The sequence below is a fragment of the Melopsittacus undulatus genome, chromosome 6 (assembly GCF_012275295.1).
Source record: "Melopsittacus undulatus isolate bMelUnd1 chromosome 6, bMelUnd1.mat.Z, whole genome shotgun sequence".
Taxonomy (NCBI): domain Eukaryota; kingdom Metazoa; phylum Chordata; class Aves; order Psittaciformes; family Psittaculidae; genus Melopsittacus; species Melopsittacus undulatus.
Window position 1 is genome coordinate 42,258,474 of NC_047532.1, and position 23,372 is coordinate 42,281,845.

The following is a 23,372-nucleotide window of genomic DNA, read 5'->3' on the forward strand; positions in this document are numbered from 1 at the left end:
CCATTTGGCAAGTGAAGGTCTAAGCAAAGGCTGAACAAAATTGAACTGCAAACAGTACTTTGAGTGGCCATTAAAGAAAAAGAGACATTCTCTTGTTTTGGAACATTTTCTGCAAGTAACACTTAAGGACCAGAGTGGTTTTAGAAAATGCAAAACACAGTAATTGCATTGCTCTTCATTCACAGCCACAATTTTGTACTCTTTCATCTCTGATATTTTTGCAGGTTGTTGCTCAGGTCAAAGTTGACTCTGAACTTTCTGTGTTTCAGTGAGTTTGATGGAGTAATGAGGAGCTAGATCGCTACCTGAACGAATCTTGTAGCATTTGAAATTTTAATGATGGAGAGGACCTTAAAAGGGTGACACAGTTTTCCTTTCTGTTTAGCAACATTTTGCCTTGCCTTCATTCTGATCTCCCTTGTCATAATGGGTAACATTTTTTTTCTCCCTCTCCCTTTCCCTGCCCTTACACTCTCCCGCCCCCCTCACTTCACAAGAAGTGTGTAATGTCTCATTGCCATGGACTAGGGTACTAAGAGAGAGGAGAACCAATGTGGTAGTTTTCCCTTTACTTTTCCCATATTCACTCCTCACGCAGCTGCTGGGCCTGCAAGGCAGCAGTTATGCTGTGCCAGATTTTTCCAGCACACCATAGCTAAGGTCTGAGCTGCTGTATGTCCATGGGAAAGAAACACTAGGGGCACTTTCAGTCTTGTGCCTTTGCTTGGCACTTAGATTAAAATATATTCTGGTACTCAGTCTACTTTGTTTTCCCATCCATAATTTGAACTGCTACCCTGAGATGCTGTGAGGATTAATGAATGCTTGGAAAGCTCACTGCAGTTGGAAAAAATACAGTGCTGCCTCTTCAGATCATTATGTATAACACTGCATAGTTCAAAAGTTATGAGAATTGCATAAAGGCTCTGGCAGATGAAGCAAGAAAATATTAAACCTCCTATTAATGGGGGAGCCATAGGTCTTTCTTCATCTGCCATCCATTCTTGGTTTGGAAACCAGCAGTGCAATGAATGATCTCGTTCTTTTGAGCCTTCTCTTTGTAACAGCTTGTGAAAATGATGAGAGTATGAGACAGGGAACTCTTCTTGGACCCGATGGATGCTGTTCTCCTTTTGTGAAATGGCAGCATTTAATTCTTTTCAAGTATGTTTCTTCCAAAATAACAGTGCATCACTATGTATATGGAGCTGGCCATTCATAAAATAATTGTTTCTTAAAAGAAAAGTGGAATGCTTATTATAAACTCAGGTGGTATTTGCGAAAGAAATCAGTTTTGTGATGAGAAGTTAGAGTACAGTTTTGATTTCTAATACTTTTAAACCAAGTATTCAAAATTTCATTTTCTCCTTGCATATAAACATGTTTATTTGAGAATTACAACTTACTAGGTACAAATGTATATGCAACATTTTTGCACATTTTAAAACCAGTTTTGAATAATTGGGAAACTGTAATGAAAATTGTGACACACCTTTAATTACCATAGAACTATGATGAAAACATATGTGATGCCAACTATTGCACCTCTTCTCCGTATTTTGTATGGAGTTGAGTAACCTGTCAGAAATTCAGAGGAATAGTAATTATGGTACTACAGTGGCTTGGTGACAGAAAACGAGGAGTGAAAACTGTAGTAGAACTAAAAAATATGTAAACAGTAAGATTCAGAATCTTTCCCAAAAAGTTGTGCTTGGTGTTAAGTGAAGCACATTCAACCTGATACTTGGCTGATAATATACTTCAGCTGCCGTTTTGCAATTCCACTTTAATTCAGAAAATATTTGATATTTCAGAAATGCAAGCCTATTCTTAGTCGAAGCAGTGGGGAATGTGTAAATGCTAGCAAAAAAATCCTTTTACCTTTGGTTATCTGTAAATAAGATACGGTGTGAAGATACCATATTGAGTAGCGTGGTGCTTTCAGAGCTGTCTCTTCAGAGAATTTAACTGCTTAACTAAATAATAGGTATGAAAATAAATTATTTCACAGACTACCAAACACAGTCTCACATAGTCCTGAATTTCCACAATTGTGTCCTAAACTAAAATACAGAGCAAGATCTATAAAACCTGGAGAGTCTCACTGGTGTCAGCACCAGAGGGAGCCGCTTGGCCACGTAACAGCTTGAAGGCTGAATGAGAGAACCAACAAAAGGAGACCAAAGTGACAGAAATAAAAAATATGGTAACCTGTCGAACACTGTCCATGCATGAAAAATAATATTTGAAAGTTGAAGTTATATTTGTTGTGTCGATCTGATGGACAAATCTAACATTTTTCTGTAGTGAATCTAGCAAATTGGGTAAATGATTTGGCTGAAAAGTAGACCTAAATAAAATTCTAAAAGGTTATTTTTAACTGGTTAAGACAAGGTTCTGGGGAGACCGTCTAGGGGCCTTTCGGTGCTTTAGGGGAAGTTACGAGAAAGATGGGGTCAGAGTTTTTAGTAGGCCTGTTGCAATAGGACAAGGGGTAGTGACTTTGTACTACAAGAGGGTAGATTTAGACTAGAAGGAAGATTGTTTTTACAATAGAAGTGGGGAAACACTGGCACAGGTTCCCTAGGGAGGTGGTAGGTGCCCATCTACCTGGGCATCTTTCCAACCTGGTAATGTTCAAGGTCAAATTGGACAGGGCTCTGAAAAACCTCATCTAGTTGAAGATGTTCCTTCTTATTGCAGGGGGGGCTGAACCAGGTGACCTTTAAAAGTCTCTTCCAACACAGGCTATTCTATGATTCTGTGATTCTTATGATCACATGCAAATTCTGATCTAGCTGTTTTTCTAGATTGATGTCATTAAAGTATTTTGAAGCTTAAAAAGAAGGCATTATAAAAATAAAATATCATCTTGAATTACAACTGTAACTTTGGATCCTCTATTTCTATAATGATGCAAATACATTTTCTATTTACATATTGGACCCTTACATTTGTATTCTTAGTTGGTACTGTGATACTTGGTAGGAATACAGATAAGGTTAATTACAATTATTCCTTTCCTCAATTACTACTCACCTCCTTCTCTTTTCTTTTTTCTGTTAGTAATCTCGTTATTGATGTATATATAGAATTGATGTATATTCTCTTTGATTACTGAGAAGTAAAATATGTACAGTACAGCGTTTCTGGACTTCATATGTAAAATATAGTTATTTAAGTATTTGCATGCCACTGAAGTTCACAGTTTTCAAAGTAAAATCATGGCTGAGCTATGCAGGATGCCGTATGTACCCATTTAAAAAATCCAAAAAGCAACAACCACCCCCACCCCCAAACCACCTTCCAGGCACTGGTGTAACACGTTTGATATCTATGTGCATGCAAACAAAAGACGAGAGAAAGAAAATATTACCCTTTGAGCAAAAGATGACTTAAGCATTTGCTTAACCACTTCTGCAAGTTGTCCAGGGTCACAGAATTAGCCTGTGGCAGAGTGAGGAATTGAACCTGAGCCTCAGAAGTCCTAGTCTAATACCTTGTTCATAAGATATTCTCTCTTCTCTTAGCCTTACCATCATAGAAAGTGATCTCTGTACACTGAAAGTAATACTTCTAAAACTAAATTTGTGTTCTAATGCCACTGTAATAAAATGAACTTATTTACAGGCAGACATGCACATGTGTGCAAGCATACACATAAATCCTTGCCTTTGACAGGGGATGTGCAGATAAGGCAGTATAATAGTACTAAAATCAATTCATGTGGATCTTCAAAGTTGTTATGCTGTAGCAATTTAACTGTACTCAATCTGTTTGCTTAAGAGATTTCCTACACAGGTACCTACCCACTAAGGTGTATATGGAGAGTATGTGTATGTGTACATATGAATACACACATTTCTAGAGTGTACATATGTGCACACGTTCAAGTATACATAGGCAATTAGTTACTTCAGAGTCAAAATTAGAAACTGAGTTTTTCTGAGACTTTGTTGCAAGTGGAGCAGCTGAGAAATTTCAGTACTCATAGAGTGGCCTGGCTTTCTTTTCTTTTATAAACTCAGCTTTTCTGATCTCTCTTATTTGCTTCTAGGGCCTGACTAAATGGACAAGCCTCCCAGTTTCACATATGGACTATATCTACTAACAGAATTATTCTGTGTTTCAGGATTTTACATATTATACTGCTAGATTTAAATGGCAAACTAAGTTAGTTTTAGTTTCTTCTTTGAGAAGATACAGAGCAAAAGGTTTTTTTCAACAATGTATTTTACCTTTATTACATCCTGAAATTTCTCCCTTGTCAAATGATTTGCAAATATGTGTAACTGATAATTAAGTTAGTTTGATTTTTGAATCAGGAATAGGGTGGTATAATGGTCTTAGCCTGCAATGCTCCAGCTCAGTGCCAGATATCCCTTTATGCTTGCAGGCTGAAACATCCAAGTACAGAGTCAGAGAATGCAGGTGAATAAATGTATTTGGGTCTCAGTGGCATCTAAATTTTGAGCACAAGTAATGAAGCCCTTAAGTGAATGCACATAGAAAAACTTAGCTAGAGAAACAAACTGAACTTACGCACTGGTTAAATCACCCAGCTTTCCTTTCTTTCCAAGATCTCCTAGACTGTTGTTTTTGTGTGTCAGTACAGCTTTCCTTGCTCCTGCATAATGTAGTGGCCTTAAAATCAGTGATGGCGTGACTGCAGATTTCATTATCTCTTCAGTCTTTTGTCAGATTTCAAGAACTAAACTTTCTCCCCTTTAAAACAAAATAAAGTGTAGTCTTTGACAGTCTATAAAAAAAAAAAGTTAATCATAACTTGAAAACTGCAGATTTTGCCATTAAGTCTTTTAAACATATTTGTTCACTTTGTTTTGATCCTAAAAGGTTGTCAGAAGTGGACCAAACAACCTGAAACAGTTGAGAACCTCCTTAGTGTGTTTCTAATGTGATTGATTTTGATTCAGTTTTTACTTTCTTTTTGCCTCAAAGACTGAATGCAAATAAACAATTCATTATGATTTAGTTGGTTGCCTGAAGGACATCTGGATTGGAAGCGTCTATAGAAAGTCTTCAGTTTTGTGTCAGGTCAAGTACAGTGTTCTTAAAGCACCATTTCAAACTGTCATATACATTGCACTTTCTCAAAGGCTTTTGCAAACACATTTTCTAAGTGAGGTTATTTATCCAACAACCTTCTCTCTGCCAAGCGTTCAGAAAACAGTAGCTGCTGTTTGCATCTTGAAGGAAATAATTTATTACTAGACAAAATGTGTCTGCACTAACTTTTTTGTGCAGGGTAATATATTTAAACCTGGAGGATTATGAAAAAATCAAGGTGGAATAACTGGGCAGCAGAATTGTACTTGAAATCCAATCTATGTGACTGTAAATTGATACGTATTGGCAGAAATACCCTATACTGTGACAAAGTCTGGTTTGTGGGTTGTCTGGGGGAAAATCTCTAAAGAGGTTATGATTTGCTCCTTGGCAGTTCACCCTAATTTAAACAGGACTGGGAATCCTTCTTTAGAGCTACAACCAAAACTAGGCTGATTTAGCACAACTGAGGCTTAGCCCAAAGTCTATTGAAATTCGTGGAAAATTTCCCATTGATGTCAGTGGTGTTTGGATCACTTTTCAGTAGCTCTGGCAATGTTATGCTTTCTGTTAAATAATGACCTACTAATGAAAAATTCTACATTCCTGTTTGTAGTGTTTCTGTGAAGAAACATTTTCATTGCTTTCCTTTGAAAAGATCTAAAGGAAAATTACATGCGCAGTTATTCATCTCTATCTCTACTGAACCTTCTTACCAACAATACAATCATGAAGTTCACACATACTGTTGACAGGACAGAGAGCACACAAAATGGTTAGGCGTTGTAGCCACGTCCTGTGATATAAATGAACAGGTGATAGCTAAAGCGTTCGGATTAAACAAAAGAAACATTCTGGAATTTGCCACATACAGAGGTCATCAAATCAAACATTCAGGCTTGATTTTTTTTTTTTTCTTTTCTTAAGGCTGGATGATTTTATGGCTTTTAATAATATTTGTAGCTCCAGTATGCAAACCAAGATAAGAATAATCAAATCTCATGCTTCAGGGCATAAGCTAATCACCTGCTGGGTTTGGCATAATTGGTTTGGTGCATTATACTGGGAAAGGAGGTTCACTTTCTCTGAAACTTTGAGTCTTAGCCACCCTCAGTGAAAGCATTTTAAAAGGCCAGAGTTTCCTGATCCCTATTGACAGCTCTTTTGTCCATACAATGATGTGTAACTAGGGACACTGAACATTCATGTCAAGATCGTGTTTTGGGTTTTCGGATTTAAAGCTGTTAATACGATTTACTGGATTTTATGTTGTGGACTACATATGTGTTTAAGGATTTCTTGCCATTTTTTCCAGTTTTTCAGAAGTGAAAAGGATGCCAAATGATGTAAGAAACAGACTTTGTGATAAATTGCTGAATAGTGTGCGCACACACAGATGCAGACACATTAATTCACATGTTAAATTACAAAATAATCAGTTTATCTATCTGTCCTGGTATCTGGAACTAGGTAATTGATGTGTTACTTATAAATAACTAGGAAATGTTCACAATGCTTTGCAGGCCCCAAATTAGACAAGTAATAAGTTATAATAGCTTGATTAACTCCTTGGCAGTAGAAGCTGGATTTACCTGATATGGAGCCTGTTTCTGGCAATGGATTCACCAGAAACCACTTGCCCAAAAGGAGTAATTCTGTAATTGGATCTCTGCTCATTTTAGTGAATGCGTTTGGTTTTCTTAGGCCCAACTTGTTGTGGATTCTGGCATATGAGTATGGACTAGGGAAGCGTGAACTTTTTCTTCTTCCAGTCACCTCAATGGAAGTTAACCGTGTGTGCAGCCTGTGTACTCTAGTGAATAAAGACCATTTCAAGAGTAGTGTCTTGTTAAAGAAAAGAGTAAGGAGAGTCCCATACCATTCCGCAAAACCAAATATAAAATAACAGACAGTGAGATAACCTAACCAGAGTTCTGTAGGATGCTTGAAAAACCCGAAACTGGTAAGATTAAATTCCATTGATTTTGGAGTTATTTCTGTTGAACTCTATTTGAGTTTTGCTATTAAATTAGATTATTTTTTTTTCCAGACCCAGAATTATGTTCTTGGAAGGCAGTTTTCCCTCCAGCTCCACCGGTACATTAGATGACAAAGTTGTACTGGGTTGCTTTATGCTTTAACGGTTTGATAGGGGTCAACCGTAGCTGCTACCAGTATTTCACTGTAGCTGAATTTTCTCTTCTAAGAATTTCTTATGAGCATTATGCATGATTTTTTGCTCATGCAAATTAATTTCAAATGAAGGGGGTGTAGTTTTTGCCTGGTTTTCAGGATTAAGGGTGGCTAAAATTTGATGTATTTCTATTGTGTACCCTAGAGATCGTGAGAGAGGCTACAAGTGATACAAGTTTTTTGCCCTCTGAAAGCCTGATGAAAGGGATCTTCTTTGAAAGCCGTGGTGTGGTGTGGTGTATACAGCCCTGTATCATAACACGTCAGTCAACATATTAGCACTCACCTTAGCAGCATAAGGTCATGAGATTTCTCCCCACCTCTACGGATGTGCATTTACAGAAGAATCTTTTAGGCTGGACATCAAACAAGTACAATATTGAGTTGGTATTTTCAGCTATTCTTTCAGGGGTGTAGGGGCCTGGGGCTAATGGTAAATCTGGAACCTCCTTAATGCCTCAGCTCAGCTCAACCTGCAGTAAATCTATACCTATCACTGGCTGGTGGTTTGAGCTCAAGCAAGCACAAGGAATACTCTTAAACCTTCTGTTGAATTTGTGCAACATTTGGGGGGGTGGTGGTGTTTTCTTTCTCTTTTTTTTTCCCTTTTGTGTAAAAGCCAAGATGTTGGCTCACACAGGAATGAGCAGGGAAATGCTCTGAAGAAAAGAGCAACAAAAACACAAGCAAGTTCATTATCCCTGTGAAGTCCTCACATGCAGGCCTGTGTGAAAACTTATAGTACTGCTGATACATATGCAGCAGGGATTTTTTTTTTCCGGATGAATACTTTTAATAAAACATTTTCATAATTTCCATACAGTGGTAATCATTTTATTGCTTTTCTTTATCTATACCTATTACTGTTCATAGAGTAGCTGCTCAGTTCTGATAACTTAGTGGAAATGCATTCCAAGTGTAACTCAAGATTTGCAGATTTTCATAAAATTCTCTGAATTTCCACTTCAGAGTACACTGGCGCAGTTTACTATGGCTATTAATAAGACATTTTTAGGTTTAGTATTTTGATCTGGAAACAGATTTTTCATTTCCTCACAATTCATATGTTTCTCTTTAAACAGAATTTAGCGTTTTTGATGTTATCAGTCCTTAATTAAGGTTCTACAATTCGAAGGCCCATCACCGTAGTAGCAAATCATTGGTTTATGGGATTATAGAGAACATACAAGGCTGAAAAAAAATATCAGCCTTGCAGAGCCAGACCCAGCTGCACAGGCAAAATCTTGCTCAGCATTTCAATATGAGAAGTTCTTAATAGTTCACATAGAAATAACTCTTGAAAGGGAAACTGACCCAACACAACAAGGGAATGTGTTTATCTGTAAGCATGCTTGCGCTGGTTCTTATCCAAACTTGGTCTTTATTCAATCAACCAATCCTTTCAATAGGGCCTTTAGTTTCAAAATTGAGGCTTGATTTTTACCCTCTTGAGGTGCAGCAGTCACAAAAGAAATGTGTGGAAGTGATAAACACTTATGATTCCCACTGGTCACCACTTAATACTCAGCAGTGCCCAGGACCCTGTCTCGTGTTGAACCGAATTCATTATGTACCTTTTCAGAAGTCAAATAGTTTAAAAGTAGAGTGTAAATTACAAAACTCTCCTTCTACTTGAGTCTACAGCAGGCTGTTAATGATTGAAATGGTAGAATTTCTTTCCAATAAACCTCAGAATAAAGTGTTTTCTTGAGCTGGCTCTTCTCAGAATATCTTGTCTGAAAGTCTTTTGGTCTCTGCTCAGGAGCTCTCTGTTGCCTTAGAGATACTGTTGTATATTGTATACATGAAATAAACCCAACAAAACTGCCTAGGGATTCTGCCACAGTCAGCGACAGAATGAAATAACTGAGGTTCCAGCTCTTGATGGTTTGCCAACCTGGTTTTGACAGGCTAAACTGTAGATAATAGAGGCATTTTTTGTATGCTTTGGAGAAATCAAAGAATTAAGTATTTATTGTGATCCAAAGGTGAATAAATTGAGATTGCTGATCTACTGATTTTTTTTTTTTCCTCCAAAGTTAAATTTACTTTGGGTGGTAGAAATTATTTTGCACTTGCCTATATTTTGGTACCTCAGATATAGTATTTTGATACTTCATGCAGCTATAGAAATCTCCAAAGTATAAAAAGAAAAATCTATATATGATACTGCCATGATGAGGGGAATAATTTGTAATTCTTAGTTTTGTTTGTTTCCACTAGAACTGCTTTTAAGGAAAAGAACAAACCAACAAAACCCACACCTTGTAAATTTTGAATCAAAACCCCACTATATTCTCTATCTATGTAGCTTTACTGACTTCACTGTACAAATAAAAGTAAAAGCAACACTCAGCTGCCATACTTATTTTAGCAATACACTGGTAGTTTTCAGACCATCAGACATGATTGTGTATCTTTAGTCTCATGATGTGAGGATTGAAGCTCACATTAATATCTACCTTTCACCTTTAAAATCTGAAAGTGCTCTACAGCAGAGTACAGATATTCTTACAATCACCTTTCTCAGGTATGTCAACTAAGATGCAGTGAGATGCACAGCTCTCTGGTGCCAGAGAGGATAATATCTAGTGTCCCAAAAAACACATCTGCCTACAGGGATTCATTAAATATGGCATTAACTCCTCAATCCACACTCAGTTCAATGCAAGTCAGCTTTGGTCTGGACTTTGCCTTTTCAGAATAGTGAAGTCTGGAAAAAAAAAACACATTTAATGTATTGGCTTTTGCAGGAAAGCCTTGCCTTAATGCAGCACTCCTCCATAAAGTATGAGAGACTGAAATCTGCTAGATAGAAGAATATAAATATTCTTTCCTCCTTGAATACTTTTTTAGGGTGCTTCCAAGGAGATAGTGATTTCTGTAAGATTTCTATGACCATATTACTAATAATTTAAGTCTCTGAAACATTTATTAAAAATCTTGTATTGATTAAATATGGAATAAAGCTCTTTTTTTCAGTTATGAAACAAGTGGCAAGTCTTCAAATGAAATTGCAATAGGGCATGATTCTGCAAGCCGTCAAGTATCCTCAATCCTTGTATTTTTAGTAAACAAAGATTTTTACTATTTTATGTAAGACTCCTTTTAGTTTTGCAAGAGGCTATTTCTGTAGGATTCATTACTTATTTAGGGACTGATTCAGCATAGGCACGTGATTCAATAGAAGCACAAAGCTTTTAGTACATAACTGGTCAAGTTGTAGTGCAGGTTAGATACGTGGTATGTAAGGGTCTAGATGTTGAACAGCTAAAGCCAATCTGAATCTATTTTAAGTCGCTGCAGTAGTTCTTCCAGGAGGAATCTCTTCTTTGTTTCTCTTGGGTCTTGCACATTTTTTCTGGCTCTTTTATTTTTTGAGTAAACAGTGTGTACGTGAATCTGATTCTCCGAGTGCACTTGTATAATTTAATTTTTACAAGAAATCTCACTCCTGGCTCAAAGTTGAATGTATGTATGTATGCAGAATCAAAGCCTTAGATTACAGTTGGAAAATTTTAGGAGTAGCCGGGCTCTGCAGTGAGTTTTAATGTACCCCTTTTATTTGACCTTACATTTATTTTGGTGCACTGAAATATTTTACACTTTAAGCACACCTGCACTAGAAATATCCAACTCCATTATTTGTGACTGGCTTTATTACAGGAACTAGACAGGATCTGGTTAGGCACCTATATGTAACAATATTTAACTCAAAAAATCCCCCAACCAAACCAACTAGAAATTGGATTGAAAATGGTGATACGTAAGTATAAAAGCTTCACATCCCCCATACATATACACACTACGTACATTCTTTGTGGATTTCTGAAGGGAACTAGGCCTCCAGCTATTTTCACATTCCTGTATGGAAGAAATATGTGAAAAGTTTATTTGGTGTACCACACTTCCCAAAACAGTCCGTTAACTTGAATGCCGTTTACATTGGAGTTTTTAATCCTAGAGTAAGTGGTAACAGCCATTCACAGTGTTGCTGGGCTCAAGAACCTGTCTTCCAAAGAGCAAAATACACAAATCTATCTATCTATCCCATCATGTGAAGCTCGCTCACCATTTTGGAATAATTCTACCAGCCATACCAACCAAACTCATAGTTGGCTGGTAGACCCATGAATGTAGCTGACCCAGAAAGTGTTTGTCTGCTTCAAAGTGACTTTTCTAGACTGATAAATTTATGCTAGTAACCTGTACAGATATGGAATTTGTTACTACAGAGATGTGATTTTAAACTATCATGAAGAAGATATTTGTAGCCAGCTTTTGTGCAGTAGATTATTGATAGTGTCTCTTCCTTTCTGGTTAGGATGCCAAGTAAGTGAGGTAAGCTCTAGAGAATTTCAATGGACTGTCTCAGACCTCCCTGAAATAGCAAATAAACTGCACAGTGGGCTGTATTCACATATATTTTGTAAATGCTACAGAGGAAAATAAATCACCACAGATACTGAGACATGAATCGGGCTCAGCCTGAAACATGGACACACTTCCAAAACTGCAATAAAGAGCTGTCCTTTGTGTTTGAAGATGTCAAGATGCTGGAATCTAGAGTGAGCTGAGACTATCTGATACGGGTTTCATTATGGCTACTTCCAGACTCCTCATATGTGGATGGTATGATTGAAGCTCTAGTACAGCATATTCTATACAAATGACAGTACCTTGGGCAGAACATGACAGATCTTAGTGAGCAGATTAAAGGAAAGTTGAAGTGACTTTCTGCTCTTTTTGATTCTTTTTGTGTGTGGTCTCATACTATTGCAACGTGTATAGAAATATGTTAGTGCATGATAACCTCTAGAATAGACAGGAAAATTAAGGAAATGGCTGTAGAAGAAGGTTCTTTTTCTAACACAGAAATTGCTGAAGGACCTGCTGTTGGTGCTGTTCTCATCACTTTCTACTCTGCCTTGTCAGTAGTGTTGAATAGGGATGTAAATTACCAAAACATAATCTTGCCATCCTGTGTGCTTGGCTCAGTAAACTTCCATGCATGGTTACGGAGTGTATACCTCTGAGTGTGGGTGGTAGAAGTGCTTAAAATTTCAGCTGGGACTTGGTGGAAAATTTGAAACAAGGGCTGGCTGTACAGGCACCATGTGAATCTTATGGCATTTAAGTATTTCTCTTTATTATCCATCCAATAAAAAGAGCTGTGGTGTACTGCATCTGATATAGTGTTTGTTGGAGACCTACTGCATATGTCTACCACAGGAAGACAGATCAAGGTTAATAAATCTATTGTATTCTCTCACTGGAAGCTTTTGTACTATAGGAGCTTTCTGATTGTCATATTTTTCCATCCAGGAGCTGAAAACCCACAAGAAACCTGGTTGTGTTAGTCATCAAGTCATTAGTGGGTTGTAGAAAAACAATGGCAGGAGCAGAAAAAGAAAAGTGAATGACAAAGAGGTGATCCAGTTACCCACACAGTGACGTCCAGGACCATTTGAGGTGCCCCAGAATGTCAGAGACATTCTTGTAGTGCTAGTTGCTGTGATAATCGCCCATGAATACCCACCCACCTCTGAAGCAGGAGTTGAAGGCTGGCTGGGCTGGCCCACAGCAGCTAACTCCCTACTGGGCAAGAGAGTCCTCTCCTGTTCACTTTTCCAGTTGCCAGGGAAGAACTTTTAATCTGGATTGCAAACCACTATAGCCAGCTATAGCCCCAAATAGGTGTTAAATAATTTTGTAATTTTTATTTTCTTTAGGTTTTAAATTTTATATTTTATAACACATTTTTTTTTTAATTATTTGCGCTAGCGCTAGAAGGCATTGCAAGGATTACGTCTCAGAGACAGATACCAGACAGATTTCATCCCATTGCTGTGTTTATAATTGAGAGAGACAGTGGAATTTAATGTCAGTTCACCAACAAACAATTATTTCTAAAACATCAAGACTGCAAATAAAGAAGCCATCCATTTATAAGCTGCAGCTGAAACACAGATACCACTAAAATGGAAAATGGTCGGACCTAAGTCAGTTCATTTCCCCACATCCCTAAGCAGTTATAAATGGTAACACTATCATTCATTATTCACCTTTTCTGTATTTAATCTGTGACCTAGAGATAAAGTGTTTTATAATCAGGAAGCAGTGTTTTGACCCATGTAATCCCAGCTGCTATTTCTGAATCTGTTTATGCTCAATTAAAAATATTTAGTTAATACTTTTTATTGATTGACAGTGTAGTTCTACAACTGTTATAACTGTTAATGACCAATTAAACTGATTAGGATTTTTCAAACTGAAAAATATTAAAATAATTTCTTACTATGAAGATAAATTCAACGCTTAATTCACCAGTTCACCTCACTGATTTTGAGAATTTCCATTGCTCTTAAAAAAAAAAAAAAAAAAAAAGAAACCAGCAGGTGAAATAGCTTCAAATTAATAAAGGACTGCAGGTGGCATATGCTTTTGATAGCTCTGCTTTAACAGTTTTCCTTAACTGGAACACATTGGTTTTGCGAGTCCTGTGAAGAAGTTTGTGGTATGATGGATAATGCATCATGAATAATTAGACAATGCAAAGCTGTAAATCCCAACAGAAACAATGCATCTCTTAGATTAGTTGTTTTTTCTGCAAAGGGCAGTATACAATGATGGAGCATAGCCATTCTTTTTAGATTAATTCCATTTACAAGTAATCTTTCATGTGAAAGAAAAACAAGATGTATGATAGTTTACATGTCAATTAAAGCATGTTAGGAATGAAAGAGCATTTTCAGAAGCCTGAAAACAAAGTTTTCAGATGAAGAATTAGGTCTTGGCTAGAGACTAATACCTGTGCAAGAATCAACAGTGGCTCATTATGAACCTACCTTCCTAGGATTCTTGCAATTAACAATGAAAATGAATGGGAAGGACTTGTCTTGTAATTAGTGCAGGTTGGGACATCTGAACTGTCACAGTAAGAGCATCTGAACTTTCCCAGTGCAGTGAAAGAAAACTTCAAAGAAGTCATTATTCTTTCAGTTCAGTGGCTGATTGGGTTGGGTTTTTTTTAAGGATTAGTTCCCTGCTGTGGCAAATAAGTGTTGAAATGCTGGAAATGCTGATTTTCAGAAAGACCATTCTCAGAATGAAAGCTGCCTTTTCTTTCTATTGATCTAATTCCCTTGTGTCGCTAGAATGTAGAAGGTGGGGAATTCGGGAAAGTATCTGCATTATTATAGGGGTGCACTTTGACCTTCTTGTGATACCATCTCTCCTTTGTTGGACTGTGAAGTTTTCAATGCTGAAATGTCTGTCAGTTGTCTTAAATTCATGAGTCTTTAAAATAATTGAAATGGATGAAAATGCATTTATTAGAATCATGTTACGGAATGGGAAGATATATTCACAAGTAGAAAGTTCTTTACTAGTAGCAGTTGTTTCAGGTCTCTAAAGCAACTGTTCTCCACTTCCTGTCCAAAGAAATAATTTTCTATAAGCTTCTCCATGTTCTTGCCTTTAGTCACAAGGACATGCATGCTGCATTTTCCAGTGTTGGTAGCATGCCAATAAACTAATAACACAGTGTTCTTCTTAATGAGGTGGCAGTTTTCCTACCTCTGAAAATTAAGAATGTCAGTCTGCGGCAATTTGGCAGCAGGTAGTTCTGCCTGTATCACTCTCTTCCAGTAGCAGCAAGAACAAAGTGCTGTTATTATTCATAAGCCCAGATTGAACTTGGAAGTTCTATATGTAATATATGTCTAGTTCATCCCTTAATCAGCAGTCTACCTATAGAAGTCAGAAAGGCCTTCACTAAGTATTTATGCCCAATATCAAACAGCTGGCAGAAAGGAAAGGGAACACATAGGCAGGAGAGAAAAGGTTAATCACTGTCTCTCTGCAGCATATAGATATTTGAATAATGTGCACATTATTGTGTAAGCAAAATGGACAAGATCAACTAATAAATGTGAAAAATGAAGTCAACCTTTACTTAGAAGAATTACTTGCACATCCAGACTAACAAGCCTTAGAAAAAGGATACTGCAAAATGCAGTGTAGCTATAAATAATTTTCCTTAGAACTCAAGTGCTTTCTCTTGTCATAGCTTCCCTTGATTAAGGACTTTAAATGTGGTGGCAAGTGGAAAAAATACTTGTTGTTTTAAAAAACATATGTGGTCAGAAAAGTGACTGCAAGAATTGACAGTAGATCTATCCCGGTGTATTTTGAGTCTTTCTGCTGAGTCCTGTAGAAAAATAAGTTTGTACTACTCTTTACGCTAGTTAGCATTGCAGAGCCAACACATCGTTGAGAAGGAATGAGCTGATTTCTGACCTGGCTGTATTAATTAAGTCCCAAATGTAGACTTTTTATTACAGATGATGATGCATGAACCATAAACAGCTCAAATTGATGTTCAGATCTCAGGCAGAATTTTAGTGGTAGAAATGAGAAAACCTTGTAAGTCAAGTAAATCCCATCACAAGTCACTCATCACAATGAACACTGTACTCACTGACACCACTTACAGACTCATTTTTCACTATATAATTGCATTTTAACACAAATTTCTTTTGGTCCTTGTCCTTGCAGTCCTCTTTGTTCATCTATAAAACAGATGCTCTTTGGGCAAGGGGTAGACTAGCTCAGCACAATGAAGACATTAATGCTTCTGTAACAAGTTCCTTTCTAGCCTACTCTTACTTACAAATGGTGCTTGGGTACTAACAGAAATGAGAGAAACTTCCCTGTCTATAACTGCGGATATCTTTTTCATGACACATTTTTTTTCTCTTCCCATGCTTGCACCTCTTTTTTTCCTGGTTCTAAGAGCTCAAAGTTGATAAGGATGTGTTTTAAGGATGTGGAAAATTTCTGAGGACCCTAGAAAATTACTACAGGATTAAAAATGTGCGTTTACAGTTTTCGCCACTGATAATGTTTAACTTTAAAGCAATTTCCTGTCCTGTTAAGGGCTGCTTTATTTTTAACAGATGGCACCAGTTTTCATTATTGAAATTGTAAACCTTTCTATAATTTGCTTACATATGATTTGTATTTATTTCCTTGCAGGTTCTTAATTTTTTGAATGCAATAGCTCTCAGTGGATTCTGCCATGTACTGGTGTACTGTGCCAAATATTCAGCATTGATTTTCTTATTGACTTATATCAATTGTGCCATTAGTGTAAAATGGATAGGAAACACATTGAATATAATATTCTGAATGTTTTCATTCTTCAATCTGATATTAATAATTCAGAATGTATTTAACAGGGGCTATGAATTTAAATCTCTGCCAGGAGAAAGTAAATTTGAAAATTTATTTGAAAATAAATTCACCACAGGCCCTTATGACTACGCTGATTATGTGTTAGCTTGTTCACTGTAACTTTTCCTTTCTGTCCCTCTGCCATGTGTATTCCCTCCTTCTAGCTTGTCCAAAGCACTGTTACAGAAGTTTGTCCTACTCAACCTCATGAAACACTATCACTCAAGGTCCCAGTTGACGTACTTCTAGAATTTCAAATGATTCGTACTCTCTCTTGTCTACCAGTTATCTTCTGTTCTAGAAAAAAGCTATGCCCATCACAGCAAGCATTCTAAATTGACATAGCAAGTCCTAGAGTTTGTAGCCTATCTGTGAGGCAGATGGGAAATTCTGTGGCAGCTTCAGTTAAGTTTAAAATGGAAGTTTCATTTGAATTCAATGTGAAGATGAAACTCTGACTGAAATAGTAGCTCCTCCATTTTCAGCTTAAACTTGGATTCAGTTTGCACTAGCCTCATATTTACAGTTCAACTGTGTCAGCTGTACTCGGTGTTTTCCTGCTGCCCTACCCTACTCACTGATAAGAAATGGTTTTCAAATGTATGTTTTGTTGCTCAAATGAAAACTGAAGCTAACCCTAGGCTCCATCCCTGTGGAGCAGAACTTTCCAGGTATCTCACCTTACTGTTATTTTTCCAGGTATCTCACCTTATTATTATTTTTCTCTCAAATATGCATGACTTTTATCATTACTGTACTCTGCTTGTTATATATAGGTCTGTGTTCTCTCACTATTTGCATATTTTTTCTCAAAATGTAGTAATGCCAGAAATCTTTCCTTCTTAGTTAAACATGCCAGTAATCACTCCTCATTCAGCATCTTCCAACTGTCATTCTGTGTTTTCTCTCATACTGGTTCTTGTCTCCTTTTGCATTTAGGCATTTCATGACAGCAGGTTATATTATTCCCTATTGGTAAAACACCATGCGAATATATAAACTTATATACATGATTTTTAAGAATCATGAAGATCTGAAGAAGTGATTGATTGCAGTTTGGCATGTGTTGAATTGTGCTGAAATTGCAAATGTGTTTTTTAGGTTGGTTGATACTTAAATCATTCAGATGGTATATATCAGACAAAGAACAGTATAAGGCAAAGTGAACATGAATATTTGGGACAGAGAGGTGTGAAAATAATCAGTTGTAAAGATGACAAAAGCAAGTGGTATTATGCCAGTCCTTTTTGGTTTCTCTGTTAGGTTACAGCTCTACATGACCTAGCTTCTTTAGAGCATTTGTGTGCTTTTGCTATTAAATGTATCTTTGATATATAATTCTATGATATTGATTTCAGATGTATTTTGTCTGCATCTATTTTAGAGGGCCATAGTCTCCTAATGTATCATAATAACATTACATTTTTTTTCTTTTCATGCTGGATAACTCTTAAGCTAGTGTGTTGGAGTTAAATCAACATTGTCATATTTTGGTATTTCTTCATATTTTTTTCCTCAGAGAAGATGGAAAGGGAAGTTTTCTATCATTTTTTTAATGATTTACCCTTTGTCTATTTATTGTGCTTTGTCCTACCTGCTTTTTTGATGGTATTTCATATTAATGACTTTTTGTTAGCTTCTATGTTTGTGCCCCAATACTAGAGGTAATAATGGCGCTACTCTGGAACAGTTTGGTGCAAATACTGTAGCTACAGAAACCATTTTTGGCAAATAGGAGGTTCTCTTCTGTTCTCTGCTCTGAAGGGTATCTGTGACCACTTCCATGCATATAATGAGAGTTTTTACCCTAGCATTGTCTTTAGGAGTTCAACATGCATACATGGTTAAATCCATGGGTGTTATCTAGTCTGATAATTACTTGGGACCTTGGAGCATCAGAGTAAGATGCATCTGCAACCAGAGTGTGTGAAAACATGTGCAAATTTACATGACAGTAGTATTTCCTTTCTTAAAGTAACATGAATTAGTGCAGTAGTGTAGGGATCTCCAAAACTTTTTTTGTTGTTGGTTTGTATATACGGAAACTGGGTGGAGATATCAACTTTTTATGAGGTGCTTAGCCTTTCTCAGGATCAAACCTTTTTAACAACTTTGACCAGATAGATTTGGCCAGATGTTTTTTACAGCCTCAACTTTTCATCGGGTTACTTCGACTTGGTTGAGGCACAGATCCAGTTACTTAAGAACATTGTCTCCTAAGAATAAAAATCAACTAGAAATCTTCTTATTAACCACAGTGAAAGATCTTTGGTCTCAGCTGAATATTTTTAATTCTGTTCCAAATTTTCCCTGATAATAGAATATGGAAGTGCAAATTTTACTCTAAGCTTCATAAATAAGGAGGCTTTTAATCAAGTTATATTTTGTATTTTTAAACCATAGTATTTTATTACCGTCTTAGGGTTTATCTGATTCATGATTAGAACAACTTTCACATGTACATTTCCTGACGTTTTGTTTTCTGATGTGCAGTGTCACGTAGCACAGTGTAGAGCCACAGTATTTACTCTTTTGACAGGGTAATACAGAACATTTTCTAACTTATCTCCAGAAAAATCTCACAAAGATCTGACAAGATAATAGCTTTTGCCTGTATCCTGTATCTTTTCCTGTTTAGTTATTCAGTCTCTTATCTGGTGCTGTGAGCTCCTTAGATAAGTATTACTTGATTGTTTAATAACTAAGGTGCTTTTCATAATGCATATCATGCTGCCAGAAGCCATGCTGTTTATTTCATTCATGTTCTGATCAATTGGGTATTAAGTAATTACTATTTTGGGCTATCTCCAAAGGCTCTTTGCCTCTGCAGTACCCTCCATTACAAAGATGCTGTATTCTGGCACTCAATTGTGTTGCGGTGTGTTGTAACTAATTACTGGAGAACAGTAATAAATACAATTTTTGGTCCATAGGACCCAAGCTGTATAGATTGCCAGCAATGCTGAACCATGCATATGAAATTGCTGTCCATCTTGGGAATGATTTTGCTTTTTCTTATGCTGAATATGGTATAATTCTGTTTAAAATATTCAGTTTGGTGCCCTAGGCCAAACATCTTCACCAGGCATGTTGTTAGAAGCTGTCTAAATGGCCAAGCACTCATTAGGGGTGGAGAGCACTTACTCTGCACCTGCAGAAGAGCAAACGGTTTTGTTTCCTCTACACAGAGCCGAATTTGCTCTCACCAAATCAAGCTATGTGAACCACACCAGCCTGCAGTAAGTGGGGAAGATCAATTTGCTTCAAAATTGCTCTGCTGCTCTCAGCCAAAATGCAAATGTAAAACCAGTCTTTGTGCCTGTATCTCTGCTGTCTTTTCTTCCCTCTCTCTTTGCATTTCATAGGAGAGACATCTTAGAGAGGTGGCTTTCTAATCATAAGCATGTTAAAACTGTGATTTGGTTGTTGGTTGGCTATGAGGGACTCCCTTGATAGAAGTGGCTCTGAGACAGTTTTACATCTTGTTTCCAAAGTGTATACTGTTCTGCTGCTTGTTGTGAAAGCTGGGAAACCAAGAAAAGCACCTTGCAAGTACACCAAATCCTTAGTCATAATACATAACTGCAGTAGGTAACTGTAACCACAGAAATTTTAGTAAATATTTGTCCTGCAATGAAGGAGCAATAATATAGCAAGTAATTGGTGGAGACCACTGGAAAGGTGACCAGAGCATGTCTTTATTGACAGTGAATATCTGCAGCTACCATGGAGATACACTAAGTGTCCAAAGAAGGCCAGTGAATCATCTAGAGAACAAGTCCTATGAGGGAACTCTGGGGTTGTTTAGCCTGGAGAAAAGAAGGCTCAGGGAAAATTTTGTCACTCTCTCCAGCTACCTGACAGGAGGTTGTAGCAAGGTGGATGTCATTCTCTTCTCCAAATAGAAAGTGACAGGACAAGAAGAAATGGCCCCAAGTCGCACCATTTACACTGGACATTAGGCCACTACAAAAAAATTCTTCACCAAAAGGGTTGTCAGGCATTGGACCAGGCTGCCCAGGGCAGTAGTTGAATCACCATCCCTGGAGGTAAAAGGCATGTAGATGTGGTTCTTAGGGACATGGTTTAGTGGTGGACTTGGCAGTACTGCATTAATTGTGGACTTGTTGATCTTACTTGTCTTTTCCAACCTAAATGATTCTATGATTCTATAATTTGTATTTAGAGCTGAGATTGTAAAAGGGAAGTTGAAAACCAAGTGTCAAACCCTGAACCTCATTAACAGTTACAACAGAAATATTAATGGAACTAGGAAATACTTGGAATTTACTTTTCCATTTTCTTTACAGAGGAATCTAGTGATCTTTCAGGCAGCTCATAAGACAAGCTGCTAAGAAAAGAATAACAGGGAATGATTTACATTATCACAAAATCCAATCTTGAAGCCAGTAATTTTGGTGTCAACCTACAATTACAGGCAATCACTTCCACTCGTCTGGTTTTTCTAGTCTGTTACTGTTTACGGTGTGTACTTACCTAATGTACAGAATTGTGTTGAGTTGATTGTACTTCTGGTATCATTAATCAGCTACTTATTTTTAATGTTGTAATATTGCTTCTGTTGAAAGCTATAGGTGCATGGAAGTGTTCCTACTTAAAAGAGGAAAGGGGGAAAATGTCTTTCTCAGTTCTTTTCCTGCTTTCCCACTTGCTGAATAGCCTCATAGAGATTGTATGTATCAGCTTGTGACCTGAGAAGGTTAAAAGGGTTTCTTGCTGATATAAGCATGATGGCCACTGAAAACTCCACCAGCACACATTCTACCTTGTTTGCAGTCGGAATTCTGGAAGAATTTTTGAGAAACACTGCAAACTCATAGAGCTGGAATCTTGAAACCATATTTGACAATGACTTGTAACCAGCACAGGAGCTGGTATGGGCAGTGGAGGCACCTGCACCCACCCCAGCTGGTGGCAGCTGGAGCAGCCACCAGCTTTGCTCTGGTGAGCGTATGGAAACTCCTGCCTTCCCGATGGGACAGGGGATCACAGCACTTCTTGGAGGACAGGCAAAGGGGACAGCGCATACCAGACTTCAGGTTGGAGAGAGCATGCTATGGGATCAGTCATTCTGTTTCTGAGCCCAAACATCAGAGTTTTGCCAGTGAATCTTTGAAAATGTTTGGGGATTTTTGGTTTGTTTTTTGTTCTTTTTTCTTTTCTTCTTCTTTTTTTTTTAACCTGAGTTAATTCATTGAGTTTTGAGTATTACTGAGCTGTATAATTAAGTTTGTTTCATTCTTGGCAAAAGCCTGAATCAGTTAAAACTGGTTTCCAGTTAGCCTCGGAGTATAGAGACATTACTGTATTCCCTTGATTCAGAAGGGCTTTCTTCCTTCCTTCTTTCTGATGCTCAGAAAATCGAACAACAAAACGTAGAGAATTTCAGATGCTCACAGATGTGTTTGTTTGCTTTGCTAGGAACATAGCAGCTTTTAGTTCAACAGCAAGTTTTCTCTTGCATCCTGCAAAGGTCCCAGCTAGGCAGGTGAGTCTATGGCTCCCAGTGACCAGAGCCCATAGGTAAGCACTTGAGGTCTCACTGCTCTTGTGAAGCACACTGGGACAAAACACTGACATTTATGTAATACAGGTAATGTCATTAAGGGAACTCAGTTGATCAACACACTGAGGCTGAAATGAGAAAAAAAAAAATTAAATACTCCCAATTGGCAAATTGAAGAAGCTCACCCTCTTTCATGTGAATTATTTCATTGCATCATTTTGAAAAATCTGGCAGCAGTGCCAGTCTTTCTTTAGTTGTATGTGTTTGGAAAAGTGAGAAGATAAAAAGATTCAGGTTTTATGCTTTACAGTGTAACAGCTTACAGACAATATTGAGGTTTTTGATAATTACTGAGAGTTCTGTGTGACACTTTTGATCATTGCAATTTCATAAGGATTTCTGACTTTCAGAGGAATGCAGACTTTTGTAAATTCTTGCTGTTATAGCCCTGTTTGTTTAAAAAAATCTAACCTTTTAGATAAGTTTTCTGTAAATTCTTCTCATTAGCCAAAATGTTGTTTGATTCATTCAACCTATCTACTTGTGTGATATGGCAGTCACTTCATTAAATATCTACATGTGAATAAACAGAAAGCAAGCTGTCTTGCAAAAACAAGATCTCTTGCAATGTGTTAAAGTATATTAATCTTTCCAGTTTTCTATATTAAAAGATAATTAGTGCTCATAGCATGAAAATTATGGTATACAAAAACTTGAAAACATTTTTATAGCAGGCACACACGCAGATACACACACTTAATCTTCCCACAATGACTAAAACCAAGTTATATATCAGCTGATATTCTCAAGCAATTTCCTTTCTCTTAAATAAATTCTCATCTTACCCAAATCTGCAACTCATAAGTTATGCAATGTAGCACTATGAAAGTAAGACCATACAGCATAAATTTAGACTGAAGAAATATAATCTTGTAGTCACAGAACAGTACTCTTCAGGGAGCTGTACCTAGAAATTTGGGTGAATGTGCGGCAAATCTCTGGGGAGTTTTGCATCATGCCACTGTTGGGAATGATGAGGTCAGCGCACTCTAGGTAGTAGCTTCTCAGAAGAGTAAGAATTTCTGGTCTTTTGCTGTCAGAAATTAATGTCTGCAGCATTTTGGTTTTCACAATCACTTTGTTATTTGGTTCACAATTCCTTGCAGAGAGATGTGTCACCGTCACTAGGAATATATTACTGCTCTCAGTCTTGGTGTGGCTTATTTTAGCCCTCAAATCTTATGAATCTTTGGTTACCTCATGGGGAGGAAGTATGGACAATGTAAGGCCAAGGGAATTTGAGGCCTTTGAGGCAGAAAATAATTTGCAAAACAGGTCAAATGAAGGT